Source organism: Coregonus clupeaformis, chromosome 17 (genome assembly GCF_020615455.1).
Source record: "Coregonus clupeaformis isolate EN_2021a chromosome 17, ASM2061545v1, whole genome shotgun sequence".
NCBI lineage: Eukaryota > Metazoa > Chordata > Actinopteri > Salmoniformes > Salmonidae > Coregonus > Coregonus clupeaformis.
The window spans coordinates 53787577-53809230 of NC_059208.1; the positions used below are offsets into that span (position 1 = coordinate 53787577).

Genomic DNA, 21654 nt, shown 5'->3' on the forward strand with positions numbered 1-21654 from the left:
ACTTTGGTCCCAGCTCTCTGCAGGTCATTCACTAGGTCCCCCCGTGTGGTTCTGGGATTTTTGCTCACCGTTCTTGTGATCATTTTGACCCCACGGGGTGAGATCTTGCGTGGAGCCCCAGATCGAGGGAGATTATCAGTGGTCTTGTATGTCTTCCATTTCCTAATAATTGCTCCCACAGTTGATTTCTTCAAACCAAGCTGCTTACCTATTGCGGATTCAGTCTTCCCAGCCTGGTGCAGGTCTACAATTTTGTTTCTGGTGTCCTTTGACAGCTCTTTGGTCTTGGCCATAGTGGAGTTTGGAGTGTGACTGTTTGAGGTTGTGGACAGGTGTCTTTTATAATGATAACAAGTTCAAACAGGTGCCATTAATACAGGTAACGAGTGGAGGACAGAGGAGCCTCTTAAAGAAGAAGTTACAGGTCTGTGAGAGCCAGAAATCTTGCTTGTTTGTAGGTGACCAAATACTTATTTTCCACCATAATTTGCAAATAAATTCATTAAAAATCCTACAATGTGATTTTCTGGAGAAAAAAAATCTCAATTTGTCTGTCATAGTTGACGTGTACCTATGATGAAAATTACAGGCCTCTCTCATCTTTTTAAGTGGGAGAACTTGCACAATTGGTGGCTGACTAAATACTTGTATTCCCCACTGTATATACAGGGGGTACTGGTACCGAGTCAATGTGCAGGGGTACAGGTTAGTCGAGGTAGTTTGTACATGTAGGTTGGGGTAAAGTGACTATGCATAGATAATAAACCGCGAGTAGCAGCAGTGCAAAACAAAGGGGGGGGGGTCAATGTAAATAGTCCAGGTGGCCATTTCATTAACTGTTCAGCAGTCTTATAACTTGGGGGTAGAAGCTGTTAAGGAGCCTTTTTTGATCTAGACTTGGCGGTCCGGTACTGCTTGCCGTGCGGTAGCAGAGAGAACAGTCTATGACTTCGGTGACTGGAGTCTTTGACAATTTTTTGGGCCTTCCTCAGACACCGCCTAGTATATACAGAACCAGTCAAAAGTTTGGACACACCTACTCATTCAACGTTTTTTCTTTATTTTTTACTATTGTCTACATTGTAGAATAATAATGAAGACATCAAAACTATGAAATAACACATATGGAATCATGTAGTAACCAAATTTGTATTAAACAAATCAAAATATATATAGCCACCCTTTGCCTTGATGACAGCTTTGCACACTCTTGGCATTCTCTCAACCAGCTTCACTTGGAATGTTTTTCCAACAGTCTTGAAGGAGTTCCCACACATGCTGAGCACTTGTTGGCTGCTTTTGCTTCACTCTGCCGTCCGACTCATCCCAAACCATCTCAATTGGGTTGAGGTCGGGGGATTGTGGAGGCCAGGTAATCTGATGCAGCACTCAATCACTCTCCTTCTTGGTCAAATAGCCCTTACACAGCCTGGAGGTGTGTTGGGTCATTGTCCTGTTGAAAAACAAATGATAGTCCCACTAAGCCCAAACCAGATGGGACGGCGTATCGCTGCAGAATGCTGTGGTAGCCATGCTGGTTAAGTGTGCCTTGAATTCTAAATAAATCACAGACAGTGTCACCAGCAAAGCATCCCCACACCATAACACCTCCTCCTCCATGCTTTACGGTGAGAAATACACATGAAGAGATCATCCGATCAACAACACCGCGTCTCACAAAGACACGGTTGTTGGACCCAAAAATCTCCAATTTGGACTCCACACCAAAGGACACATTTCCACCGGTCTAATGCCCATTGCTCATGTTTCTTGGCCCAAGCAGGTCTCTTCTTCTTATTGGTGTCCTTTATAAGTGGTTTCTTTGCAGAAATTAGACCTTGAAGGCCTGATTCACGCAGTTGATGTTGAGATGTGTCTGTTACTTGAACTCTTTGAAGCATTTATTTGGGCTGCAATTTCTGAGGCTGGTAACTCTAATGAACTTATCCTCTGCAGCAGATGTAACTCTGGGTCTTCCATTCCTGTGGCGGTCCTCATGAGAGCCAGTTTCATCATAGTGCTTGATGTTTTTTGCGACTGCACTTGAAGAAACGTTTAAAGTTCTTGAAATGTTCCGTATTGACTGTCCTTCATGTCTTAACGTAATGATGGACTGTCATTTCTCTTTGCTTATTTGAACTATTCTTGCCATAACATGGACTTGGTCTTCTACCAAATAGGGCTATCTTCTGTATAGCCCCCTATCTTGTCACAACACAACTGATTGGCTCAAATGCATTAAGGAAAGAAATTCCACAAATGAACTTTTAAGAAGGCACACCTGTTAATTTAAATGCATTCCAGGTGACTACCTCATGATGCTGGTTGAGAGAATGCCAATAGTGTGCAAAGCTGTCAACAAGATAAAGGGTGGCTATTTGAAGAATCTCAAATATAAAATATATTTTGATTTGTTTAACACTTTTTTGGTTACTACATGATTCCATATGTGTTATTTCATAGTTTTGATGTCTTCACTATTATTCTACAACAGGGGTGTCAAACGTCCGGCCCACGGGCCGGATCAGGCCTGCAAACGGGTTTAATCCGGCCCGCGAGATGATTTAAAAATAAAAATAATTGTAAAGTATAAAAATGCGCTGCAATTTTTCTATAAAATACACTGCTGTTCCAATTGCGTCCACTGGATGGCGCAATATCAATTGTGTTAAGCAAGCAAACTGTTTATACTGGGGCAGAGCAAGTAGGTCAAGCACGTGCAGCCAATGAGCTACTTTGTTTTGCCCGCGATATTTATTACGGCTTCTACTTTTAACATTATGTGCTTTGGCACCCTCATTGCCCCAATATGTCTCTGTCAAAAAAGAGAAAAGTGGACGCAGAGTGCAGAGTGTTCCAAGAAAAATGGTCATCCTATTTATTCACGGAATTGAATGGGAAAGCTGTATGTTTGGTGTGTTCAGAGCATGTTGCAGTGCTGAAAGAATATAACCTTCGTCGCCACTATGTGAGTCTTCATGCCGACAAATATGACAACTTTCAAGGACAGCGGAGATGAGAGAAGGTGAATGAACTGTTGGCGGGTCTGAAGAAACAGCAGTCTGTGTTTACTCACAGCCGAGACATCAGTGACGCTGCAGTGAAAGCTAGCTACCTCATTGCTAATGAAATCGCAGTGGCTTCAAAACCATTTAGTGAGGGTGAATTTGTAAAAACATGCATGATGAAGGCAGCGGAGATTGTGTGCCCTGAAAAGCGGCAGGCTTTTGCAAATATCAGCCTGACAAGAAACACAGTTGCAGACAGGATTTCCGATCTTTCAGTGGATTTGGACAGCCAGTTGAAGCAAAAAGTAAAGTCATTTATTGCGTTTTCGGTTGCAATTGATGAAAGCACGGACATTACAGATGTTGCACAACTGGCCATTTTCATCCGCGGAGTTGATGACACATTGACCGTCACCGAGGAGTTCGTGGAGTTGGTGCCGATGACAGATACAACGACAGCAGCTGATATTTTTACCGCACTCGTCGGCGCGCTGGACAGGGTCGGAGTGGACTGGTCCCCGCGCTGTCAGCCTGGCTACAGATGGTGCGCCCTCAATGATCGGGAAAAAAGCAGGCGTTGTGACAAAGTTCAGAGAGAAAGTGCAATCTGCAAATGGAGGACGTGATTTTTTGACTTTTCACTGTATTTTGCACCAGGAGGCTTTGTGTTGCAAGTCATTAAAGATGGATAACGTCATGAAGGTGGTCATCCAAACTGTTAATTTCATCCGATCCAGAAGCCTGAATCACCGTCAGTTTGACAGCCTTCTCAGAGAGAAAGACCACATCTATGGCCTGCCATACCACACTGAGGTAAGATGGTTAAGCCGAGGTGCTGTGCTGAGGCGTTTCTTTGATTTACGAGAAGAAATTGTACAGTTCATGGAAGAAAAGGGCAAACCAGTGTTAGAATTTCATTCCGCAGAATGGATGCAGGACCTTGCATTTATGGTGGATGTTACAGAGCACCTGAATAACTTGAACAAACAGCTGCAAGGGCGCAACAAAGTTGTCACGCAGTATTATGACAGCATACGTTCTTTCAAGTTGAAGCTGTCATTGTGGGAGACGCAACTTGCCGGTGGTGATGCAGCTCACTTCCCCTGTCTGAAAAATGTGTGCGCGACCCAACATGTGGCAGACATGAAGCGTTTCAAAGATAAAATAACGGGACTGTTACGAGAGTTTGAGCAACGCTTTCAGATTTATGTTTATATGTTGATGTGCTATTGTTTTTAATTGATTTTATTTTATTTGTATATTTAACCTATTTTTGACTCTGTGGTTCTTGCACTTGTTTGGGGAACAGGATTTCATTATTTTTTATCTACATTTCTGCCTGATAAATGACACCCTGATATAGTTCTGTGATCTGTGAAACAGTTCTGTTAATCACTGAGGCATTGTGTGTTTGTGTGTTCTTTTTCTTTAGAATTTTCAAATAAACTTGACGTGTTTTATGATTAATAGTGATGTTGTGCTTGTACTATTTTGGACACACTGTCCTCAGGCTCCAGCTTTATGTTGTATGTTGATCGTATTAAAACAAAGAAAACAATCTGAAGTTGTTGTTTTTAAGTTATGTATACCATGATTTTTCCGGTCCGGCCCACTTGGGAATAGATTTTCCTCCATGTGGCCCCTGAGCTAAAATGAGTTTGACACCCCTGTTCTACAATGTAAAAAATAGTACAAATAAAGAAAAACCCTTGAATGAGTAGGTGTGTCCAAACTTTTGACTGGTACTGTAGGTCCTGGATGGCAGGAAGCTTGGCCCCAGTGATGTATTGGGCCGTACACACTACCCTCTGTAGCGACTTACGGTCGGATGCCGAGCAGTTGCCATACCAGGCGGTGACGCAATCGGTTAGGATGCTCTCGATGGTGCAGCTGTATAACTTTTTGAGGATCTGGGGACCCATGCCAAATCTTTTCAGTCTCCTGAGGGGGAAAAGGTGTTGTTGTGCCCTCTTCACGACTGTCTTGGTGTGTTTGGACCATGATAGTTTGTTGGTGATGTGGACACCAAGGAACTTGAAACCCTCTACCCACTCCACTACAGCCCCATCGATGTTAATGGGGGCCTGTTCGGCCCTCCTTTTCCTGTAGTCCACGGTCAAGTCTTTTGTCTTGCTCACATTGAGGGAGAGGTTGTTGTCCTGGCACCACACTGCCAGGTCTCTGACCTCCTCCCTATAGGCTGTCTCATCGTTGTCGGTGATCAGGCCTACCACTGTTGTGTCGTCAGCAAACTTAATGATGGTGTTGGAGTCGTGCTTGGCCACGCAGTCGTGGGTGAACAGGGAGTACAGGAGGGGACTAAGCACGCACCCCTGAGGGGCCCCGGTGTTGAGGATCAGCATAGCAGATGTGTTGTTGCCTACCCTTACCACCTAGGGGCGGTCCGTCAGCAAGTCCAGGATCCATTTGCAGAGGGAGGTGTTTAGTCCCAGGGTCCTTAGCTTAGTGATGAGCTTTGAGGGCACTATGGTGTTGAACGCTGAGCTGTAGTAAATGAATAGCATTCTCACATAGGTGTTCCTTTTGTCCAGGTGGGAAAGGGCAGTGTGGAGTGCGATTGAGATTGCGTCATCTGTGGTTCTGTTGGGGCGGTATGCGAACTGGAGTGGGTCTAGGGTTTCCGGGATGATGGTGTTGATGTGAGCCATGACCAGCCTTTCAAAGCACTTCATGGCTACCGACGTGAGTGCTATGGGGCGGTAGTCATTTAGGCAGGTTACCCTCGCATTCTTGGGCACAGGGACTATTTAGGGAGTGTTTGTGTTGTTTGTGGCTGACCCTTAACGAATCGCTGCTAAAGCACTTCAGCCATGGTAGTGGCAGAGACAGGGCAGGCAGGGACTTCAGCCATGGTAGTGGCAGAGACACTCTCTCTGAGAGGGCTAATTAACAGGAGGTGTGCTGCTTCCCTCTCTGAGAGATCCCCTTCTGACAAGGGGTAGGGACTAGGGAGGAATGCAACACTCCCCTTCCCCCAGGAGGGACGGTTTGACCTTCCTCTGAATAAGATGATTCTTTTTTTCGACAGACATTTGGAGTCGTGCTTCCACTAGGAGACTTCTCAGGGAGGGAGGCTGTCACTGGGACCCCGTAGCCCCACTGGCCCTCCTCCTCCCTGGGCATGCCTCTGCCACGGTGACTGCTCGGGGGCTTCCTTCACAAATCCTGAACATGTAATTATGTTTTAATGAGTTTCCTCAAAGGGCTCCCCCTTGAGAAATGAAGGGTTTGAAGTCAATGGAACGATGGTGCAGGAAGAAAGAAAGAAAGAAAGAAAGAAAGAGAGAGAGAGAGAGCGAGAAAGAGAGCGAGAAAGAAAGAAAACGAGAGGGAGAAAAGACACTCAGCCAGCTCAAGACTTCAGGGGTGTTTTAATTCTCCTCATATGCAACACCCCCCTCATTGTGAAGATGAAACTCTGTTCCCTAATGCCACCAACACATCGAACATAACTCTCGCCTCCCAAATAACACTACAACACAGATCTTAACCTACATGTACATTTTACCTCAATCAACCACCCAACTACCTCGTACCCCAGTACACTGACTCGGTACCAGTACTCCTTGTATATAGCCTGTCTATAGCCTCATTTTAATTTAATTTTATTGTATTATTTTAATGTGTTACTATTTTATTTTCATATTTCTGTAAATGTTCTTACTTTTTAACTGCATTGTTGGGAAACGACTCATAAGTAAGCATTTCACGGTAAAGTGTACACTTGTATTCGGCGCATGTTACAAATAACATTTGATTTGATGAGAGCAGTGTCAGAGAGTGGCTTTGAATTGAGAGAGTCTGAACTGGCAGTCCTTCTGTTGGTCTGGCAGTCCTTCTGTCTGAACTGGCAGTCCTTCTGTCTGAACTGGCAGTCCTGTCTGTCTGAACTGGCAGTCCTGTCTGTCTGAACTGGCAGTCCTTCTGTCGGTCTGGCAGTCCTGTCTGTCTGAACTGGCAGTCCTGTCTGTCTGAACTGGCAGTCCTGTCTGTCTGAACTGGCAGTCCTTCTGTCGGTCTGGCAGTCCTGTCTGTCTGAACTGGCAGTCCTTCTGTCTGAACTGGCAGTCCTGTCTGTCTGAACTGGCAGTCCTTCTGTCGGTCTGGCAGTCCTGTCTGTCTGAACTGGCAGTCCTTCTGTCGGTCTGGCAGTCCTTCTGCCTGAACTGGCAGTCCTTCTGTCTGAACTGGCAGTCCTTCTGCCTGAACTGGCAGTCCTGTCTGTATGAACTGGCAGTCCTGTCTGTCTGAACTGGCAGTCCTTCTGTCGGTCTGGCAGTCCTGTCTGTCTGAACTGGCAGTCCTTCTGTCGGTCTGGCAGTCCTACTGTCTGAACTGGCAGTCCTTCTGTCGGTCTGGCAGTCCTTCTGTCTGAACTGGCAGTCCTTCTGCCTGAACTGGCAGTCCTGTCTGTCTGAACTTGCAGTCCTTCTGGCTGAACTGGCAGTCCTTCTGTCTGTCTACTGGGCCATAACTGGACCGTAAACCTGTCACTGTGCTCTTTCTGTGGTCTTTCTTGCTGCTCTGACCAAAATGTAATTAACTTAGGTTAAAGAGGCAACAAAATAAGTCTTAAGTTAAAGGCTGTCTTCTTGTCTGTGGTTTTAACCAAATCAGCATCCAGGATTAGACCCACCCGTTGTATAATTAGCCATATTCGCTGACCTCTCTCAGAACCAACATTTTCGGAGTTCAAAAGTGTGATGGCAAAAGTGCGGTAGCTCAGACAGCTATACTATGGGTGACATCCGTGGAAGGCTATTTAGGGTATGAACTAAAGCATATGTTCTAGCTCTGGAATGGACAGTGTCCGTTGAATCTGACAAATGGAGATGTCTATGTGAGAATATGCACTGAGTATACCAAACATTAGGAACACCTTCCTAATATTGAGTTGCACGTCATGTTCTATTAAATGACATGGTCATTGTGATGCATGTGTGGAACAGCTTGGACACGTCATGTCAGAGCTTTAGGTTGTCTGTGAGACCGCTAACTAGCAGGCTGCCTGATGAGAAAGCCTCATGTTGGAGTCACAGCACGGAGCTGAGTCAAAGTAGGAGAGGTCAGGGGACAAGGCCGGGGGCAGGACACGAGGGAGAGGGGTGAGAAGGAGAGCGGTGAGATGGGCAGGGGTGAGGGGGGTGACACTGCAAATTGCCAGCTCATCAATATCTATCACCCCAAAGCCTCGCCCTCAACTCTGGAAAATTAAACATTTAATCGGTGGGTACCAGCTATGGTTAAGAGAGGGGTAGAGGGAAAATCTGCAGTGAGCTTGTCATGGCGTTTTGAGCTGGCAGCCACCCAAGCCCGGATACTTTTGCCCTCAATTAGGTGGAGCAGCCCAGTGGGGTGAAAGGAGGAGAGTAGCCCCAATGAGCTCTGGCGCTCTCGTGTCTATATTGAACCCTGCTGCACTCCTGATCTCCAGGCCCTAACCTGTGTGTCACCAAAATAAGTGGCCAGGGAAAGGTGGGATCTAGCCGTCAGGTTTGGAGATCATAGGCAGCATCCCAAATGGCACCCTATTCCCTTTATAGTGCACTACTTTTGACCAGGGCCAATAGAGACTCCATTCCCCAATGCATCGACCATATACACTACATGGCCAAAAGTATGTGGACATCCCTTCAAATTAGTGGATTCATACCCGTTGCAGACAGGTGTATAAAAATCGAGCACACAGCCATGCAATCTCCATAGACAAACATTGGCAGTAGAATGGTCCCTACTGAAGAGCTCTGTGACTTTCAACGTGGCACCGTCATAGGATGCCACCTTTCCAACAAGTCAGTTCGTCAAATTTCTGCCCTGCTGATGCTGCCCCGGTCAACTGTAAGTGCTGTTATTATAAAGTGGAAACGGAGCAACAACGTCTCAGCCACGAAGTGGTAGGCCACACAAGCTCACATAACGGGACCGCCGAGTTCTGAAGCGCGTAGCGCGTAATAATTGTCTGTCCTCGGTTGCAACACTCACTACTGAGTTCCAAACTGCCTCTGTAAGCAACTTCAGCACAAGAACTGTTCGTCGGGAGCTTCATGAAATGGGTTTCCATGGCCGAGCAGCCGCACACAAGCCTAAGATCATCATGCGCAATGCCAAGCATCGGCTGGAGTGGTGTAGAGCTCGCCGCCATTGGACTCTGGAGCAGTGGAAACTCGTTTTCTGGAGTGATGAATCACGCTTCACCATCTGGCAGTCCGACGGACGAATCTGGGTTTGGCGGATGCCAAGAGAACGTTACCTGCAATCCCAAATAACATTACAATACAGCTCTTCAAACAGTGCCTTGGTCAAAAGTAGTGCACTATATAGGGAATAGGGTGCCATTTGGGAGGCAAACATAGTCTTTAAAAGACTCACACAGGCTTTCCATTCCGTGGTCTTTTGCAGTTTAGTGGATGACGGGGAAATCCCAGCTCTGACATGCATGGCTATACTCCATGGACAAAAGGGTGGCTGCCCCCTCTCTCTCCAAGCCACTACTACGTGTTAGAGCACTGCTCCCTCTCTCTACAAGCCACTACTACGTGTTAGAGCACTGCTCCCCTCTCGCTCCAAGCCACTACTACGTGTTAGAGCACTGCCCCCTCTCTCTCTCCAAGTCACTACTACATGTTAGAGCACTGCCCCCTCTCTCTCCAAGTCACTACTACATGTTAGAGCACTGCCCCCTCTCTCTCCAAGTCACTACTACGTGTTAGAGCACTGCTCCCTCTCTCTCCAAGCCACTACTACGTGTTAGAGCACTGCTCCCCTCTCGCTCCAAGCCACTACTACGTGTTAGAGCACTGCCCCCTCTCTCTCCAAGCCACTACTACGTGTTAGAGCACTGCCCCCTCTCTCTCCAAGCCACTACTACGTGTTAGAGCACTGCTCCCCTCTCGCTCCAAGCCACTACTACGTGTTAGAGCACTGCTCCCTCTCTCTCCAAGTCACTACTAAGTGTTAGAGCACTGCTCCCTCTCTCTCCAAGCCACTACTACGTGTTAGAGCACTGCTCCCCTCTCGCTCCAAGCCACTACTACGTGTTAGAGCACTGCCCCCTCTCTCTCTCCAAGTCACTACTACGTGTTAGAGCACTGCTCCCTCTCTCTACAAGCCACTACTACGTGTTAGAGCACTGCTCCCCTCTCGCTCCAAGCCACTACTACGTGTTAGAGCACTGCCCCCTCTCTCTCTCCAAGCCACTACTATGTGTTAGAGCACTGCTCCCTCTCTCTACAAGCCACTACTACATGTTAGAGCACTGCCCCCTCTCTCTACAAGCCACTACTACGTGTTAGAGCACTGCCCCCTCTCTCTCCAAGCCACTACTACGTGATAGAGCACTGCTCCCCTCTCTCTCCAAGCCACTACTACATATTAGAGCACTGCCCCCTCTCTCTCCAAGCCACTACTACGTGTTAGAGCACTGCCCCCTCTCTCTCCAAGCCACTACTACGTGTTAGAGCACTGCTCCCTCTCTCTCCAAGTCACTACTACGTGTTAGAGCACTGCCCCCTCTCTCTCCAAGCCACTACTACGTGATAGAGAACTGCTCCCCTCTCTCTCCAAGTCACTACTACGTGTTAGAGCACTGCCCCCTCTCTCTCTAAGCCACTACTACATGTTAGAGCACTGCTCCCTCTCTCTCCAAGCCACTACTACGTGTTAGAGCACTGCTCCCTCTCTCTCCAAGTCACTACTACGTGTTAGAGCACTGCCCCCTCAATCTCTAAGCCACTACTACATATTAGAGCACTGCCCCCTCTCTCTCCAAGCCACTACTACGTGTTAGAGCACTGCTCCCTCTCTCTCTAAGCCACTACTACATGTTAGAGCACTGCTCCCTCTCTCTCCAAGCCACTACGTGTTAGAGCACTGCTCCCTCTCTCTACAAGCCACTACTACGTGTTAGAGCACTGCTCCCTCTCTCTCCAAGCCACTACTACATGTTAGAGCACTGCCCCCTCTCTCTCCAAGTCACTACTACGTGTTAGAGCACTGCCCCCTCTCTCTCCAACCCACTACTACGTGTTAGAGCACTGCCCCCTCTCTCTCCAAGTCACTACTACGTGTTAGAGCACTGCTCCCTCTCTCTCCAAGCCACTACTACGTGTTAGAGCACTGCCCCCTCTCTCTCCAAGTCACTACTACGTGTTAGAGCACTGCTCCCTCTCTCTCTAAGCCACTACTACATGTTAGAGCACTGCTCCCTCTCTCTCCAAGCCACTACTACATATTAGAGCACTGCCCCCTCTCTCTCCAAGCCACTACTACGTGTTAGAGCACTGCCCCCTCTCTCTCTAAGCCACTACTACATGTTAGAGCACTGCCCCCTCTCTCTCCAAGCCACTACTACGTGTTAGAGCACTGCTCCCTCTCTCTCCAAGTCACTACTACGTGTTAGAGCACTGCCCCCTCTCTCTCCAAGTCACTACTACGTGTTAGAGCACTGCTCCCCTCTCTCTCCAAGTCACTACTACGTGTTAGAGCACTGCCCCCTCTCTCTCTAAGCCACTACTACATGTTAGAGCACTGCTCCCCTCTCGCTCCAAGCCACTACTACGTGTTAGAGCACTGCCCCCTCTCTCTCTCCAAGCCACTACTATGTGTTAGAGCACTGCTCCCTCTCTCTACAAGCCACTACTACATGTTAGAGCACTGCCCCCTCTCTCTACAAGCCACTACTACGTGTTAGAGCACTGCCCCCTCTCTCTCCAAGCCACTACTACGTGATAGAGCACTGCTCCCCTCTCTCCAAGCCACTACTACATATTAGAGCACTTCTCTCTCCAAGCCACTACTACGTGTTAGAGCACTGCCCCCTCTCTCTCCAAGCCACTACTACGTGTTAGAGCACTGCTCCCTCTCTCTCCAAGTCACTACTACGTGTTAGAGCACTGCCCCCTCTCTCTCCAAGCCACTACTACGTGATAGAGAACTGCTCCTCTCTCTCCAAGTCACTACTACGTGTTAGAGCACTGCCCCCTCTCTCTCTAAGCCACTACTACATGTTAGAGCACTGCTCCCTCTCTCTCCAAGCCACTACTACGTGTTAGAGCACTGCTCCCTCTCTCTACAAGTCACTACTACGTGTTAGAGCACTGCCCCCTCAATCTCTAAGCCACTACTACATATTAGAGCACTGCCCCCTCTCTCCAAGCCACTACTACGTGTTAGAGCACTGCTTCCTCTCTCTCTAAGCCACTACTACATGTTAGAGCACTGCTCCCTCTCTCTCCAAGCCACTACGTGTTAGAGCACTGCTCCCTCTCTCTACAAGCCACTACTACGTGTTAGAGCACTGCTCCCCTCTCTCTCAAGCCACTACTACATGTTAGAGCACTGCCCCTCTCTCTCCAAGTCACTACTACGTGTTAGAGCACTGCCCCCTCTCTCTCCAACCCACTACTACATGTTAGAGCACTGCCCCCTCTCTCTCCAAGTCACTACTACGTGTTAGAGCACTGCTCCCTCTCTCTCCAAGCCACTACTACGTGTTAGAGCACTGCCCCCTCTCTCTCCAAGTCACTACTACGTGTTAGAGCACTGCTCCCTCTCTCTCTAAGCCACTACTACATGTTAGAGCACTGCTCCCTCTCTCTCCAAGCCACTACTACATATTAGAGCACTGCCCCCTCTCTCTCCAAGCCACTACTATGTGTTAGAGCACTGCTCCCTCTCTCTCCAAGTCACTACTACGTGTTAGAGCACTGCCCCCTCTCTCTCCAAGTCACTACTACGTGTTAGAGCACTGCTCCCCTCTCTCTCCAAGTCACTACTACGTGTTAGAGCACTGCCCCCTCTCTCTCAAGCCACTACTACATGTTAGAGCACTGCTCCCTCTCTCTCCAAGCCACTACTACGTGTTAGAGCACTGCCCCCTCTCTCTCTAAGCCACTACTACATGTTAGAGCACTGCTCCCTCTCTCTCCAAGCCACTACTACGTGTTAGAGCACTGCCCCCTCTCTCTCTAAGCCACTACTACATGTTAGAGCACTGCTCCCTCTCTCTCCAAGCCACTACTACGTGTTAGAGCACTGCTCCCTCTCTCTCCAAGTCACTACTACGTGTTAGAGCACTGCCCCCTCAATCTCTAAGCCACTACTACATATTAGAGCACTGCTCCCCTCTCTCTCCAAGCCACTACTACGTGTTAGAGCACTGCTCCCTCTCTCTCTAAGCCACTACTACATGTTAGAGCACTGCTCCCTCTCTCTCCAAGCCACTACGTGTTAGAGCACTGCTCCCTCTCTCTACAAGCCACTACTACGTGTTAGAGCACTGCTCCCTCTCTCTCCAAGCCACTACTACGTGTTAGAGCACTGCTCCCCTCTCTCTCCAAGCCACTACGTGTTAGAGCACTGCCCCCTCTCTCTCTCCAAGCCACTACTACGTGTTAGAGCACTGCTCCCTCTCTCTCCAAGCCACTACGTGTTAGAGCACTGCTCCCTCTCTCTCCAAGCCACTACTACATATTAGAGCACTGCTCCCTCTCTCGCCAAGCCACTACTACGTGTTAGAGCACTAATCCCCTCTCTCTCCAAGCCACTACTACGTGTTAGAGCACTGCTCCCTCTCTCTCCAAGCCACTACTACGTGTTAGAGCACTGCTCCCTCTCTCTCCAAGCCACTACTACGTGTTAGAGCACTGCTCCCTCTCTCTCCAAGCCACTACTTCGTGTTAGAGCACTGCTCCCTCTCTCTCCAAGCCACTACGTGTTAGAGCACTGCTCCCTCTCTCTCCAAGCCACTACGTGTTAGAGCACTGCTCCCTTTCTCTACAAGCCACTACTACGTGTTAGAGCACTGCTCCCTCTCTCTCCAAGCCACTACTACATGTTAGAGCACTGCCCCCTCTCTCTCCAAGTCACTACTACGTGTTAGAGCACTGCTCCCTCTCTTTCCAAGCCACTACTACGTGTTAGAGCACTGCCCCCTCTCTCTCCAAGTCACTACTACGTGTTTGAGCACTGCCCCCTCTCTCTCTAAGCCACTACTACGTGTTAGAGCACTGCTCCCTCTCTCTCCAAGCCACTACTACGTGTTAGAGCACTGCTCCCTCTCTCTCCAAGCCACTACGTGTTAGAGCACTGCTCCCTCTCTCTCCAAGCCACTACTTCGTGTTAGAGCACTGCTCCCTCTCTCTCCAAGCCACTACTACGTGTTAGAGCACTGCTCCCTCTCTCTCTCCAAGCCACTACTACGTGTTAGAGCACTGCTCCCTCTCTCTCCAAGCCACTACTTCGTGTTTGAGCACTGCCCCCTCTCTCTCCAAGCCACTACTACGTGTTAGAGCACTGCTCCCTCTCTCTCCAAGCCACTACTACGTGTTAGAGCACTGCTCCCCTCTCTCTCCAAGCCACTACTACGTGTTAGAGCACTGCTCCCCTCTCTCTCCAAGCCACTACTACGTGTTAGAGCACTGCCCCCTCTCTCTCCAAGCCACTACTACGTGTTAGAGCACTGCCCCCTCTCTCTCCAAGCCACTACTACGTGTTAGAGCACTGCCCCCTCTCTCTCCAAGTCACTACTACGTGTTAGAGCACTGCCCCCTCTCTCTCCAAGCCACTTCTACGTGTTAGAGCACTGCTCCCCTCTCTCTCCAAGTCACTATTACATTTTAGAGCACTGCCCCCTCTCTCTCCAAGCCACTACTACGTGTTAGAGCACTGCTCCCTCTCTCTCCAAGCCACAACTACATGTTAAAGCACAGCTCCCTCTCTCTCCAAGTCACTACTACGTGTTAGAGCACTGCCCCTCTCTCTCTAAGCCACTACTACGTGTTAGAGCACTGCTCCCTCTCTCTTCAAGCCACTACTACGTGTTAGAGCACTGCTCCCTCTCTCTCCAAGCAACTACTACATGTTAGAGCACTGCTCCCCTCTCTCTCCAAGCCACTACTACGTGTTAGAGCACTGCCCACTCTCTCTCTCCAAGCCACTACTATGTGTTAGAGCACTGGTCCCTCTCTCTACAAGCCACTACTACATGTTAGAGCACTGCCCCCTCTCTCTCCAAGCCACTACTACGTGTTAGAGCACTGCCCCCTCAATCTCTAAGCCACTACTACATATTAGATATGCAACTTTTCAGGGAAGTCAGGAACCAATATACACAATCAGTTAGGAAAGCAAAGGCTAGCTTTTTCAAACAGAAATTTGCATCCTGTAGCACTAACTCAAAAAAGTTTTGGGACACTGTAAAGTCCATATAGAATAAGAGCACCTCCTCCCAGCTACCCACTGCACTGAGGCTAGGAAACACTGTCACCACCGATAAAACCCCGGCCACCAGCTCTGCACCCTCCGCTGCAACTTGACCATGCCCCCCCCCCTGCTTCTCCTTCACCCAAATTCAGATAGCTGATGTCCTGAAAGAGCTGCAAAATCTGGACCCCTACAAATCATCTGGGCTAGACAATCTGGACCCTTTTTTTTTTTTATTAGCCGCCGAAATTGTAGCAACCCCTATTACTAGCCTGTTCAACCTCTCTTTCGTATCGTCTGAGATCCCCAGAGATTGGAAAGCTGCCGCGGTCATCCCCCTCTTCAAAGGGGGTGACACTCTAGATCCAAACTGTTACAGACCTATATCCATCCTGCCCTTCCTTTCGAAAGTACTTGAAAGCCAAGTTAACAAACAGATCACCGACCATTTCGAATCGCTCTTGCTGCTGGTGACTCTCAGATCCACCTCTACGCAGATGACACCATTTTGTATACATCTGGCCCTTCATTGGACACTGTGTTAACAAACCTCCAAACGAGCTTCAATGCCATACAACACTCCTTCCGTGGCCTCCAACTGCTCTTAAACGCTAGTAAAACTAAATGCATGCTCTTCAATCGAACGCTGCTTGCACCCGCCCGCCCGACTAGAATCACTACTCTCGGCGGGTCTGACTTAGAATATGTGGACAACTACAAATACCTAGGTGTCTGGTTAGACTGTAAACTATCCTTCCAGACTCACATTAAGCATCTCCAATCCAAAGTTAAATCTAGAGTCGGCTTCCTATTTCGCAACAAAGCCTCCTTCACTCATGCTGCTAAACATGCCCTCGTAAAACTGACTATCCTACCGATCCTTGACTTCGGCGATATCATTTACAAAATAGCTTCCAACACTCTACTCAGCAAATTGGATGTAGTCTATCACAGTGCCATCCGTTTTGTCACCAAAGCCCCATATACTACCCACCATTGTGACCTCTACGCTCTCGTTGGCTGGCCCTCACTACATATTTGTCGCCAAACCCACTGGCTCCAGGTCATCTATAAATCTCTTCTAGGCAAATCCCCGCCTTATCTTAGCTCATTGTCACCATAGCAACACCCACCCGTAGTATCCGCTCCAGCAGGTATATCTCACTGGTCATCCCCAAAGCCAACACCTCCTTTGGCCGCCATTCCTTCCGGTTCTCTGCTGCAAATGACTGGAACGAACTGCAAAAATCTCTGAAGCTGGAGACACTTATCTCCCTCACTATCTTTAAGCATCAGTTGTCAGAGCAGCTTACCGATCACTGCACCTGTACACAGCCCATCTGTAATTAGCCCACCCAACTACCTCATCCCCATATTGTTATTTACATTGTTATTTATTTTTGCTAATTTGCACCCCAGTATCTCTATTTGCACATCATCTTCTGCACATCTATCACTCAAGTGTTAATACTAAATTGTAATTATTTTGCACTATGGCCTATTTATTGCCTTACCTCCATAACTTACTACATTTGCAAACACTGTATATAGATTTTCAATTGTGTTATTGACTGTATGTTTTGTTTATTCCATATGTAACTCTGTGTTCATTGTTTTTATTGCACTGCTTTGCTTTATCTTGGCCAGGTCGCAGTTGTAAATGAGAACTTGTTCTCAACTGGCATACCTGGTTAAATAAAGGTTAAATAAAAATAAATAAATAAATAATGACAGGCCCTTAAATAAGTCAGTGGCTTATCGATCCAGGCCAGTACCAGCGGTTGCATCCGATACCGTGCAATCAGAGCTACAGTAGACATTTTTACAAACAAGCCATTTGCCAAACGGGCCTGCCACCATTCACTTTGAACTGGACTGTGTGTTTACAGAAGTTGCAACAGCGCGACTTTAGATCATTAGAACGCATTCGCCAAAAGCCACAAAATACACCTGAATGGATTTCTGCAAATATGTAAACACCACGGGAGTCCTCTTACATTTGGGAACTTTACAGTCCTATTGATCAAACAACCATGAAAAGGTAGGCTCTCTCTCCCTCAGTTATGCATATCAACAACAACAAGATCAACAACTAATGCTACCAGAGCAAGATGAGATCAAATCTAACGAAGGAACATTAGATAAACCAAACTCTGCATTCCACAGTAAGAACATCATACCAAAGGTCAAGCATGGTGGTGGTGGTGGTGTGATGGTTTGGGGATGCTTTGCTGCCTCAGGACCTGGACGACTTGCCTTAATAGAAGGAACCATGAATTATGCTCTGTATCAGAGAATTCTACAGGAGAATGTCAGACCATCCGTCTGTGAGCTGAAGCTGAAGCGCAGCTGGGTCATGCAGCAAGACAATGATCCAAAACACACAATCAAGTCTACATGAAAATTGCTAAAAAGCAACAAATTGGAAGTTTTGGAATGGCCTAGTCAAAGTCCAGACCTAATCTCAATTGAGATGTTGTGGCAGGACTTGAAACGAGCAGTTCATGCTTGAAAACCCACACATCACTGAGTTAAAGCAGTTCTGCATGGAAGAGTGGGCCAAAATTCCTCCACAGCGACGTGAGCAACTGATCAACAACTACAGGAAGCATTTGGTTGGAGTCATTGCAGCTAAAGGTGGCACAACCAGTTATTGAGTGTAAGGGGGCAATTACTTTTTCACACAGGGGAATTGGGTGCTGCATAACTTTGTTTATGAAATAAATGAAATAAATATGTAATTGTTGTGTTATTTGTTCACTTATGTTCCCTTTATCTAATATTAGGTTTTGGTTGAAGATCTGATAACATTCAGTATCACAAATATGCAAAAGTAGAGAAAATTAGAAAGGGGGCAAATACTTTTTCATAGCATTGTATTTGTGTAGGCTATTTTGTGCATGATTTTTCTATTGTACTACATAATTGATAAGTCGTATACCTCCACTACACTACTTTGATACGCATCAGTAGGGATTAAGAAGTGAGTATAAGCAATGCCCACTGAAAAAAAAGTGGGTATACGGCTTATACCTGCATATACCCTCCACTACACCACTGGCCCTTTGTGTTTTACAAAAAGTGCACTTTCCTACATGAGTGCGCTGGTATTACAGTTGCTGTCCTTTCAGAATCACGAACCTGTCACACTGAAGGCCTATAGGTTTGCCACTGCGCAAGCATGTCTATAATAGTTAAGGTTGTTAAGATATTAATGTTTCAAGAAAGGAGTGTATATATTTTGCCTGGTGAAGCGGTTTTATGTGCTGAATGAATACAAGCTGATAATGAGTTTTTTACTTCGCTGGTCTCTGGAAGAAAATTACGAGTCCTCACTGTCAGAGACCGAGTCCAAATGTATCCAACACCGAGACAAGACAAAGACACTCAATATGTGGTCCTGAGACCGGTCTCGAGTACTACAACACTGCCGTGCAATCTTGCTAAACACATAGCAGTCTGACGCTAATTTAAATACTGCTCTGCCTTTTTTTGCATGCCAAGGCTCGCTGTAGAGGGGGGAGAGAGAGGGGTGAGAGGGGGAGAGAGGCCGAGAGAGGCGCAGAGGAGTGTGGCCCTGGGAAAACTTGGTCATTACGTGACATAATGCCTTTTCCCCCATGTCTGAACACAGACAGTGGCATTCAACCAAGACCCTGTCTGTCTGTCTCTCTCTCCGTCTTCAGAACATTACAAAACATTGTAGTACATTATCAGACTAATGGTTTTGAAACCCACCATATGAGAAGGTTTGAACCCATTAGGAAATGTCCATTTACTGTCCTTAGGTTTGGGATGAAAAAATGGGTGATGTTTTATTATGCACAGGTAAAAGGCCTGTAAAATTGATTTTGATAGAAACGTGTTACTTTAATCCAAGCACTTTCTCTGAGTAGCAGCCACATCCTTTTAAAGCATCAATGCCCCTCACAAAGTATTCAGCCTGCTCTTACGTCACTCAACACAAAGCAGTGAATGAACTCACTCACCAGATGAAGCTTCATGTACATGAACTAGGTCCGGGGTAAGTTTTCCCCTAGGTACAGATCTAGGATCAGCTTCCCTTCCCCCTCAATACGGTGCAAAAAAATCCAGGAAAACGCATGTCAAAAATGTTATAAATTGATTCGCATTTTAATGAGGGAAATAAGTATTTGACCCCTCTGCAAAACATGACTTAGTACTTGGTGGCAAAACCCTTGTTGGCAATCACAGAGGTCAGACGTTTCTTGTAGTTGGCCACCAGGTTTGCACACACCTCAGGAGGGATTTTGTCCCACTCCTCTTTGCAGATCTTCTCCAAGTCATTAAGGTTTCGAGGCTGACGTTTGGCAAGTCGAACCTTCAGCTCCCTCCACAGATTTTCTATGGGTTTGCCCCAAGAACATCATTCTTTGGGGATGCTTTTCTGCAAAGGGGACAGGGCGACTGCACCGTATTGAGGGGAGGATGGATGGGGCCATGTATCGCGAGATCTTGGCCAACAACCTCCTTCCCTCAGTAAGAGCATTGAAGATGGGTCGTAGCTGGGTCTTCCAGCATGACAACAACCCCAAACACACAGCCAGGGCAACTAAGGAGTGGCTCCGTAAGAAGCATCTCAAGGTCCTGGAGTGGCCTAGCCAGTCTCCAGACCTGAACCCAATAGAAAATCTTTGGAGGGAGCTGAAAGTCCATATTGCCCAGCGACAACCCCGAAACCTGAAGGATCTGGAGAAGGTCTGTATGGAGGAGTGGGCCAAAATCCCTGCTGCAGTGTGTGCAAACCTGGTCAAGACCTACAGGAAACGTATGATCTCTGTAATTGCAAACAAAGGTTTCTGTACCAAATATTAAGTTCTGCTTTTCTGATGTATCAAATACTTATGTCATGCAATAAAATGCAAATTAATTACTTAAAAATCATACAATGTGATTTTCTGGATTTCTGTTTTAGATTCCGTCTCTCACAGTTGAAGTGTACCTATGATAAAAATGACAGACCTCTACATGCTTTGTAAGTAGGAAAACCTGCAAAATCGGCAGTGTATCAAATACTTGTTCTCCCCACTGTACATCCACAGGTACACCTCCAATTGACTCAAATTATGTCAATTAGCCTATCAGAAGCTTCTAAAGCCATGACATCATTTTCTGGAATTTTCCAAGCTGTTTAAAGGCACAGTCAACTTAGTGTATGTAAACAGTGAATTATAAGTGAAATAATCTGTCTGTAAACAATTGTTGGAAAAATTACTTGTATCATGCACAAAGTAGATGTCCTAACCGACTTTCCAAAACTATAGTTTGTTAACAAGAAATTTGTGGAGTGGTTGAAAAACGAGTTTTAATGATTCCAACCTAAGTGTTAATACTAATTGTAATTATTTTGCACTATAGCCTATTTATTGCCTTACCTCCATAAATTGCTACATTTGCACACACTGTATATATATTTTCTGTTGTATTTTTGACTTTATGTTTTGTTTTACCCCATATGTAACTCTGTGTTGTTGTTTTTATCGCACTGCTTTGCTTTATCTTGGCCAGGTCGCAGTTGTAAATGAGAACTTGTTCTCAACTGGCTTACCTGGTTAAATAAAGGTGAAATAAAAAATAAATAAAATAAAACCCTCAGACTTCAACTGTACCTACACTGTCTGAGCCAGTAGCATTTAGGTATGACCGGGCAAAATGTCTTGACATTTTTGCAAAAATATGTTTGATTCTAAACTGTGAAATGGGCCAATCATTTGCGTGTCAAATCCATTACTGTACTGACATCAGAAGAAATAAGGCTAGGGTTTCTTAGCACACCTTGTGTTGTAGTGTTTGAATGTGCTGCAGTTGTTGGAATCTTAACATACTGTAGTAGTTGGAATCTTAACATACTGTAGTAGTTGGATTCTTAACATACTGTAGTAGTTGGAATCTTAACATACTGTAGTAGTTGGATTCTTAACATACTGTAGTAGTTGGAATCTTAACATACTGTAGTAGTTGGATTCTTAACATACTGTAGTAGTTGGAATCTTAACATACTGTAGTAGTTGGATTCTTAACATACTGTAGTAGTTGGAATCTTAACATACTGTAGTAGTTGGATTCTTAACATACTGTAGTAGTTGGATTCTTAACATACTGTAGTAGTTGGAATCTTAATATACTGTAGTAGTTGGATTCTTAACATACTGTAGTAGTTGGATTCTTAACATACTGTAGTAGTTGGAATCTTAACATACTGTAGTAGTTGGATTCTTAACATACTGTAGTAGTTGGATTCTTAACATACTGTAGTAGTTGGAATCTTAACATACTGTAGTAGTTGGATTCTTAACATACTGTAGTAGTTGGAATCTTAAAATACTGTAGTAGTTGGATTCTTAACATACTGTAGTAGTTGGATTCTTAACATACTGTAGTAGTTGGAATCTTAAAATACTCT

At 46.3% G+C, this 21654-nt stretch overlaps 1 protein-coding gene across 1 annotated transcript in view; it reads right to left on the reverse strand.

The window, feature by feature from the left end:
• Positions 1-21654, reverse strand: part of LOC121586746 (syndetin-like) — a 291135-nt gene that overhangs the window by 201320 nt on the left and 68161 nt on the right. The window lies entirely within an intron of this gene.